This window comes from Somniosus microcephalus, chromosome 3 (assembly GCF_052327205.1).
Source record: "Somniosus microcephalus isolate GS21.2 chromosome 3, FLI_Smic_1.0, whole genome shotgun sequence".
Classification (NCBI taxonomy): domain Eukaryota; kingdom Metazoa; phylum Chordata; class Chondrichthyes; order Squaliformes; family Somniosidae; genus Somniosus; species Somniosus microcephalus.
Genome location: NC_140989.1, coordinates 138,252,474 through 138,264,864, shown reverse-complemented (window position 1 = coordinate 138,264,864; position 12,391 = coordinate 138,252,474).

Sequence of the window (12,391 nt, the reverse complement as noted above, 5' to 3'; positions counted from 1 at the left end):
ACACTATCACACCTGATCACAAACACTATCCTCCTGATCACAAACACTATCACACCTGATCACAAACAATATCACACCTGATCACAAACGTTATCACACTTGATCACAAACACTATCACACCTGCTCAAAAACACTATCACATCTGATCAAAAACACTTTCACAGCTGATCACAAACTCTATCACATCTGATCACAAACACTAGCACACCTGATCACAAACTCTATCACATCTGATCACAAACACTATCACACCTGACCACAAACACTATCACACCTGATCTCAAACACTTTCACATCTGATCACAAACACTATCACACCTGATCACAAAAACTATCGACCTGATTACAAAAACTATTCACCTGATCACAAACACTATCACATCTGATCACAAACACTATCACACCTGATCACAAACACTATCAGACCTGATTACAAACTCTATCCACCTGATCAGAAACACTGTCACACCTGATCACAAACACTATCCACCTGATCACAAACACTATCAGACCTGATTCCAAACTCTATCACATCTGATCACAAACTCTATCACACCTGATCACAAACACTATCACACCTGATCACAAACACTATCCACCTGACCACAAACAATATCAGACCTGATTACAAACTCTATCACACCTGATCACAAACTCTATCCACCTGATCACAAACACTATCACACCTGATCACAAACACTATCACACCTGATCACAAACACTATCACACCTGATCAGAAACAATATCACACCGAATCACAAACACTATCACACCTGATCACAAACACTATCACACCTGATCACAAACACTATCCTCCTGATCACAAACACTATCACACCTGATCACAAACACTATCACACCTGATCAGAAACGCTATCACACCTGATCACAAACACTATCACACCTGCTCACAAACACTAACACATCTGATCAAAAACACTATCACTGCTGATCACAAACTCTATCACATCTGATCACAAACACTTTCACATCTGATCACAAACACTATCCCACCTGATCACAAAAACTATCGACCTGATCACAAAAACTATTCACCTGACCACAAACACTATCACACCTGATCACAAACTCTATCACACCTGATCACAAACACTATCCACCTGATCACAAACACAATCACATCTGATCACAAACACTATCACACCTGATCACAAACACTATCAGACCTGATTACAAACTCTATCCACCTGATCACAAACACTATCCACCTGATCACAAACACAATCACACCTGATCACAAACACTATCCACCTGATCACAAACACAATCACATCTGATCACAAACACTATCACACCTGACCACAAACACTATCCACCTGATCACAAACACAATCACATCTGATCACAAACACTATCACACCTGATCACAAACACTATCAGACCTGATTACAAACTCTATCCACCTGATCACAAACACTATCCACCTGATCACAAACTCTATCACACCTGATCACAAACACTATCCACCTGATCACACACACAATCACATCTGATCACAAACACTATCACACCTGACCACAAACACTATCACACCTGATCACAAACTCTATCACACCTGATCACAAACACTATCCACCTGATCACAAACACAATCACACCTGATCACAAACTCTATCACACCTGATCACAAACACTATCAGACCTGATTACAAACTCTATCCACCTGATCACAAACACTATCACACCTGATCACAAATACTATCACACCTGATCCAAAACACTATCACACCTGGTCACAAACACTATCCACCTGATCACAAACACAATCACATCTGATCACAAACACTATCGGACCTGATCACAAACACTATCAGACCTGATTACAAAATCTATCACACCTGATCACAAACTCTATCAGACCTGATCACAAACTCTATCACACCTGATTACAAACACTATCACACCTGATCACAAACTCTATCACACCTGATCACAAACACTATCAGACCTGATTACAAACTCTATCACATCTGATCACAAACTCTATCACACCTGATCACAAACACTATCACACCTGATCACAAACACTATCCACCTGATCACAAACACTATCAGACCTGATTACAAACTCTATCACACCTGATCACAAAATCTATCCACCTGATCACAAACACTATCACACCTGATCACAAACTCTATCACACCTGATCACAAATACTATCACACCAGATCACAAACACTATCACACCTGATCACAAACACTATCACACCTGATTACAAACACTATCACACCTGATCACAAACTCTATCACACCTGATCACAAACACTATCACACCTGATCACAAACTCTATCACACCTGATCACAAATACTATCACACCAGATCACAAACACTATCACACCTGATCACAAACACTATCACACCTGATTACAAACACTATCACACCTGATCACAAACTCTATCACACCTGATCACAAACACTATCACACCTGATCACAAACACTGTCTCACCTGATCACAAACACTATCCACCTGATCACAAAGACTATCACACCTGATCACAAACACTATCACACCAAATCACAAACACTATCACACCTGATCAGAAACACTATCACACCTGATCACAAACACTATCACACCTGATCAGAAACACTATCACACCTGATCACAAACTCTATCACACCTGATCACAAACACTATCACACCTGATCACAAGCACTATCCACCTGATCACAAACACTATCACACCTGATCACAAACACTATCACACCAAATCACAAACACTATCACACCTGATCACAAACACTATCACACCTGATCAGAAACACTTTCACACCTGATCACAAACACTATCACACCTGATTACAAACACTATCCACCTGATCACAAACACTATCACACCTGATCACAAACACTATCACACCAAATCACAAACACTATCACACCTGATCACAAACACTATAACACCTGATCACAAACACTATCGCACCTGATTACAAATACTATCCACCTGATCACAAACACTATCACACCTGATCACAAACACAATCCACCTGATCACAAACACTATCACACCTGATCACAAACACTATCACACCTGATCACAAACACTATCCTCCTGATCACAAACACTATCACACCTGATCACAAACACTATCACACCTGATCACAAATGTTATCACACTTGATCACAAACACTATCACACCTGCTCACAAACACTATCACATCTGATCAAAAACACTTTCACAGCTGATCACAAACTCTATCACATCTGATCACAAACACTATCACACCTGATCACAAACTCTATCACATCTGATCACAAACACTATCACACCTGACCACAAACACTATCACACCTGATCTCAAACACTTTCACATCTGATCACAAACACTATCACACCTGATCACAAAAACTATCGACCTGATTACAAAAACTATTCACCTGATCACAAACACTATCACATCTGATCACAAACACTATCACACCTGATCACAAACACTATCAGACCTGATTACAAACTCTATCCACCTGATCAGAAACACTATCACACCTGATCACAAACACTATCCACCTGATCACAAACTCTATCACACCTGATTACAAACACTATCACACCTGATCACAAATTCTATCACACCTGATTACAAACACTATCACATCTGATCACAAACACTATCCACCTGATCAAAAACACTATCACACCTGATCACAAACTCTATCACACCTGATCACAAACACTACCCACCTGATCACAAACACTATCACACCTGATCACAAACACTATCCACCTGATCACAAACACTATCACACCTGATCACAAACTCTATCACACCTGATCACAAACACTATCCACCTGATCACAAACACTATCCACCTGATCACAAACACTATCCACCTGATCACAAGCACTATCACACCTGATCACAAACTCTATCACACCTGATCACAAACACTATCCACCTGATCACAAACACTATCACACCTGATCACAAACACTATCACACCTGATCACAAACACTATCACACCTGATCACAAAATCTACCACACCTGATCAGAAACACTATCACACCTGATCACAAACACTATCACACCTGATCACAAACACTAACACACCTGATCACAAACACTATCCACCTGATCACAAACACTATCACACCTGATCACAAACACTATCCACCTGATCACAAACACTATCACACCTGATCAGAAAAAATATCACACCGAATCACAAACACTATCACACCTGATCACAAACACGATCACACCTGATCACAAACACTATCCTCCTGATCACAAACACTATCACACCTGATCACAAACACTATCCTCCTGATCACAAACACTATCACACCTGATCACAAACACTATCACACCTGATCAGAAACACTATCACACCTGATCGCAAACACTATCACACCTGATTACAAACACTATCCACCTGATCACAAACACTATCACACCTGATCACAAACACTATCACACCAAATCACAAACACTATCACACCTGATCACAAACACTATAACACCTGATCACAAACACTATCGCACCTGATTACAAATACTATCCACCTGATCACAAACACTATCACACCTGATCACAAACACTATCACACCTGATCACAAACACTATCCACCTGATCACAAACACTATCACACCTGATCACAAACACTATCCACCTGATCACAAACACTATCACACCTGATCAGAAAAAATATCACATCTAATCACAAACACTATCACACCTGATCACAAACACTATCACACCTGATCACAAACACTATCCTCCTGATCACAAACACTATCACACCTGATCACAAACACTATCACACCTGATCACAAACGTTATCACACTTGATCACAAACACTATCACACCTGCTCACAAACACTATCACATCTGATCAAAAACACTTTCACAGCTGATCACAAACTCTATCACATCTGATCACAAACACTATCACACCTGATCACAAACTCTATCACATCTGATCACAAACATTATCACACCTGACCACAAACACTATCACACCTGATCTCAAACACTTTCACATCTGATCACAAACACTATCACACCTGATCACAAAAACTATCGACCTGATTACAAAAACTATTCACCTGATCACAAACACTATCACATCTGATCACAAACACTATCACACCTGATCACAAACACTATCAGACCTGATTACAAACTCTATCCACCTGATCAGAAACACTATCACACCTGATCACAAACACTATCCACCTGATCACAAACACTATCAGACCTGATTACAAAACTATCACGCCTGATCACAAACATTATCACATCTGGTCACAAACACTATCACATCTGATCACAGCCACTGTCAAACCTGATCACAAACACTATCACACCTGATCACAAACACTATCCACCTGATCACAAACACTATCAGACCTGATTACAAAACTATCACGCCTGATCACAAACATTATCACATCTGGTCACAAACACTATCACACCTGATCACAAACACTATCACACCTGATCCCAAACATTATCACACCTGATCACAAACATTATCACACCTGATCACAAACACTACCACACCTGATCACAAACTCTATCACACCTGATCACAAACATTATCACACCTGATCACAAACTCTATGCACCTGATCACCAACAATATCACACCTGACCACAAATACTATCACACCTGATCTCAAAATCTATCACACCTGATCACAAACACTATCCACCTGATCACAAACACAATCACATCTGATCACAAGCACTATCACACCTGATCACAAACACTATCACACCTGATTATAAACTCTATCCACCTGATCACAAACACTATCACACCTGATCACAAACACTATCCACCTGATCACAAACACTATCAGACCTGATTACAAACTCTATCACATCTGATCACAAACTCTATCACACCTGATCACAAACACTATCACACCTGATCACAAACACTATCCACCTGATCACAAACACTATCAGACCTGATTACAAACTCTATCACACCTGATCACAAACTCTATCCACCTGATCACAAACACTATCACACCTGATCACAAAAACTATCGACCTGATTACAAAAACTATTCACCTGATCACAAACACTATCACATCTGATCACAAACACTATCAGACCTGATTACAAACTCTATCCACCTGATCAGAAACACTATCACACCTGATCACAAACACTATCCACCTGATCACAAACTCTATCACACCTGATTACAAACACTATCACACCTGATCACGAATTCTATCACACCTGATTACAAACACTATCACACCTGATCACAAACTCTATCACACCTGATCACAAACACTATCCACCTGATCACAAACACTATCACACCTGATCACAAACACTATCACACCTGATCACAAACACTATCACACCTGATCACAAAATCTACCACACCTGATCAGAAACACTATCACACCTGATCACAAACACTATCACACCTGATCACAGACACTATCACACCTGATCACAAACACTATCCACCTGATCACAAACACTATCACACCTGATCACAAACACTATCCACCTGATCACAAACACTATCACACCTGATCAGAAAAAACATCACACCGAATCACAAACACTATCACACCTGATCACAAACACGATCACACCTGATCACAAACACTATCCTCCTGATCACAAACACTATCACACCTGATCACAAACACTATCCTCCTGATCACAAACACTATCACACCTGATCACAAACACTATCACACCTGATCAGAAACACTATCACACCTGATCACAAACACTATCACACCTGATTACAAACACTATCCACCTGATCACAAACACTATCACACCTGATCACAAACACTATCACACCAAATCACAAACACTATCACACCTGATCACAAACACTATAACACCTGATCACAAACACTATCGCACCTGATTACAAATACTATCCACCTGATCACAAACACTATCACACCTGATCACAAACACTATCACACCTGATCACAAACACTATCCACCTGATCACAAACACTATCACACCTGATCACAAACACTATCCACCTGATCACAAACACTATCACACCTGATCAGAAAAAATATCACATCTAATCACAAACACTATCACACCTGATCACAAACACTATCACACCTGATCACAAACACTATCCTCCTGATCACAAACACTATCACACCTGATCACAAACACTATCACACCTGATCACAAACGTTATCACACTTGATCACAAACACTATCACACCTGCTCACAAACACTATCACATCTGATCAAAAACACTTTCACAGCTGATCACAAACTCTATCACATCTGATCACAAACACTATCACACCTGATCACAAACTCTATCACATCTGATCACAAACACTATCACACCTGACCACAAACACTATCACACCTGATCTCAAACACTTTCACACCTGATCACAAACACTATCGACCTGATCACAAACACTATCACACCTGATCAGAAAAAATATCACACCGAATCACAAACACTATCACACCTGATCACAAACACTATCACACCTGATCACAAACACTATCCTCCTGATCACAAACACTATCACACCTCATCACAAACACTGTCACACCTGATCACAAACATTATCACACTTGATCACAAACACTATCACACCTGCTCACAAACACTATCACGTCTGATCAAAAACACTATCACAGCTGATCACAAACTCTATCACATCTGATCACAAACACTATCACACCTGATCACAAACACTATCACACCTGATCACAAACACTATCACACCTGATCACAAACACTTTCACATCTGATCACAAACACTATCACACCTGATCACAAAAACTATCGACCTGAATACAAAAACTATTCACCTGATCACAAACACTATCACACCTGATCAGAAACACTATGCACCTGATCACAAACACAATCACATCTGATCACAAACACTATCCACCTGATCACAAACACTATCAGACCTGATTACAAACTCTATCCACCTGATCACAAACACTAGCATACCTGATCACAAACACTATCCACCTGATCACAAACACCATCAGAACTGATTACAAACTCTATCACATCTGATCACAAACACTATCACACCTGATCACAAACACTATCCAACTGATCATAAACACTATCAGACCTGATTACAAACTCTATCACACCTGATCACAAACTCTATCCACCTGATCACAAACACTATCACACCTGATCACAAACTCTATCACACCTGATCACAAACACTATCACACCTGATCACAAACACTATCACACATGATCACAAACTCTATCACACCTGATTACAAACACTATCACACCTGATCACAAACTCTATCACACCTGATCACAAACACTATCCACCTGATCACAAACACTATCACACCTGATCACAAACACTATCACACCTGATCACAAACACTATCACACCTGATCACAAAATCTATCACACCTGATCACAAACTCTATCCACCTGATCACAAACACTATAACACCTGATCACAAACACTATCACACCTGATCACAAACACTATCCACCTGATCACAAACACCATCAGACCTGATTACAAACTCTATCACATCTGATCACAAACTCTATCACACCTGATCACAAACACTATCACACCTGATCACAAACACTATCCACCTGATCACAAACACTATCAGACCTGATTACAAACTCTATCACACCTGATCACAAACTCTATCCACCTGATCACAAACTCTATCACACCTGATCACAAACACTATCCACCTGATCACAAACACTATCACACCTGATCACAAACACTATCACACCTGATCACAAACACTATCACACCTGATCACAAAATCTACCACACCTGATCAGAAACACTATCACACCTGATCACAAATACTATCACACCTGATCACAAACTCTATCACACCTGATCACAAACACTGTCACACCTGATCACAAACACTGTCACACCTGATCACAAACACTATCACACCTGATCACAAACACTATCACACCTGATCACAAGCACTATCCACCTGATCACAAACACTATCACACCTTATCACAAACACTATCCTCCTGATCACAAACACTATCACACCTGATCACAAACATTATCACACCTGATCACAAACGCTATCACACCTGATCACAAACAGTATCACACCTGATCACACATACTATCAGACCTGATTACAAACACTATCACACCTGATCACAAACACTATCCTCCTGATCACAAACACTATCACACCTGATCACAAACACTATCCTCCTGATCGCAAACACTATCACACCTGATCGCAAACACTATCACATCTGATCACAAACACTATCACACCTGACCACAAACACTATCACACCTGATCTCAAACACTATCGTCCTGATCACAAACACTATCACACCTGATCACAAACACCATCACACCTGATCACAAACTCTATCACACCTGATTACAAACACTATCACACCTGATCACAAACTCTATCACACCTGATCACAAACACTATCCACCTGATCACAAACACTATCCTCCTGATCACAAACACGATCACACCTGATCACAAACACTATCCTCCTGATCACAAACACTATCACACCTGATCACAAACACTATCCTCCTGATCACAAACACTATCACACCTGATCACAAACACTATCACACCTGATTACAAACACTATCCACCTGATCACAAACACTATCACACCTGATCACAAACACTATCACACCAAATCACAAACACTATCACACCTGATCACAAACACTATAACACCTGATCACAAACACTATCGCACCTGATTACAAATACTATCCACCTGATCACAAACACTATCACACCTGATCACAAACACTATCCACCTGATCACAAACACTATCACACCTGATCAGAAAAAATATCACATCTAATCACAAACACTATCACACCTGATCACAAACACTATCACACCTGATCACAAACACTATCCTCCTGATCACAAACACTATCACACCTGATCACAAACACTATCACACCTGATCACAAACGTTATCACACTTGATCACAAACACTATCACACCTGCTCACAAACACTATCACATCTGATCAAAAACACTTTCACAGCTGATCACAAACTCTATCACATCTGATCACAAACACTATCACACCTGATCACAAACTCTATCACATCTGATCACAAACACTATCACACCTGACCACAAACACTATCACACCTGATCTCAAACACTTTCACATCTGATCACAAACACTATCACACCTGATCACAAAAACTATCGACCTGATTACAAAAACTATTCACCTGATTACAAACACTATCACATCTGATCACAAACACTATCACACCTGATCACAAACACTATCAGACCTGATTACAAACTCTATCCACCTGATCAGAAACACTATCACACCTGATCACAAACACTATCCACCTGATCACCAACAATATCACACCTGACCACAAACACTATCCACCTGATCACAAACACTTTCACATCTGATCACAAACTCTATCACACCTGATCACAAACATTATCACACCTGATCAAAAACACTAACCACCTGATCACAAACTCTATCCACCTGATCACAAACACTTTCACATCTGATCACAAACACTATCACACCTGATCACAAAAACTATCGACCTAATTACAAAAACTATTCACCTGATAACAAACTCTATCACACCTGATCACAAACACTATCCACCTGATCACAAACACAATCACATCTGATCACAAGCACTATCACACCTGATCACAAACACTATCACACCTGATTATAAACTCTATCCACCTGATCACAAACACTACCACACCTGATCACAAACACTATCCACCTGATCACAAACACTATCAGACCTGATTACAAACTCTATCACACCTGATCACAAATTCTATCCACCTGATCACAAACACTATCACACCTGATCACAAACTCTATCACACCTGATCACAAATACTATCACACCAGATCACAAACACTATCACACCTGATCACAAACACTATCACACCTGATTACAAACACTATCACACCTGATCACAAACTCTATCACACCTGATCACAAACACTATCACACCTGATCACAAACACTGTCTCACCTGATCACAAACACTATCCACCTGATCACAAAGACTATCACACCTGATCACAAACACTATCACACCAAATCACAAACACTATCACACCTGATCAGAAACACTATCACACCTGATCACAAACACTATCACACCTGATCAGAAACACTATCACACCTGATCACAAACTGTATCACACCTGATCACAAACACTATCACACCTGATCACAAACACGATCACACCAAATCACAAACACTATCACACCTGATCACAAACACTATCACACCTGATCACAAACACTATAACACCTGATCACAAACACTATCGCACCTGATTACAAATACTATCCACCTGATCACAAACACTATCACACCTGATCACAAACACTATCACACCTGATCACAAACACTATCCACCTGATCACAAACACTATCACACCTGATCACAAACACTATCCACCTGATCACAAACACTATCACACCTGATCAGAAAAAATATCACATCTAATCACAAACACTATCACACCTGATCACAAACACTATCACACCTGATCACAAACACTATCCTCCTGATCACAAACACTATCACACCTGATCACAAACACTATCACACCTGATCACAAACGTTATCACACTTGATCACAAACACTATCACACCTGCTCACAAACACTATCACATCTGATCAAAAACACTTTCACAGCTGATCACAAACTCTATCACATCTGATCACAAACTCTATCACACCTGATCACAAACTCTATCACATCTGATCACAAACACTATCTCACCTGACCACAAACACTATCACACCTGATCTCAAACACTTTCACATCTGCTCACAAACACTATCACACCTGATCACAAAAACTATCGACCTGATTACAAAAACTATTCACCTGATCACAAACACTATCACATCTGATCACAAACACTATCACACCTGATCACAAACACTATCAGACCTGATTACAAACTCTATCCACCTGATCAGAAACACTGTCACACCTGATCACAAACACTATCCACCTGATCACAAACACTATCCACCTGACCACAAACAATATCAGACCTGATTACAAACTCTATCACACCTGATCACAAACTCTATCCACCTGATCACAAACACTATCACACCTGATCACAAACACTATCACACCTGATCACAAACACTATCACACCTGATCAGAAACAATATCACACCGAATCACAAACACTATCACACCTGATCACAAACACTATCACACCTGATCACAAACACTATCCTCCTGATCACAAACACTATCACACCTGATCACAAACACTATCACACCTGATCAGAAACAATATCACACCGAATCACAAACACTATCACACCTGATCACAAACA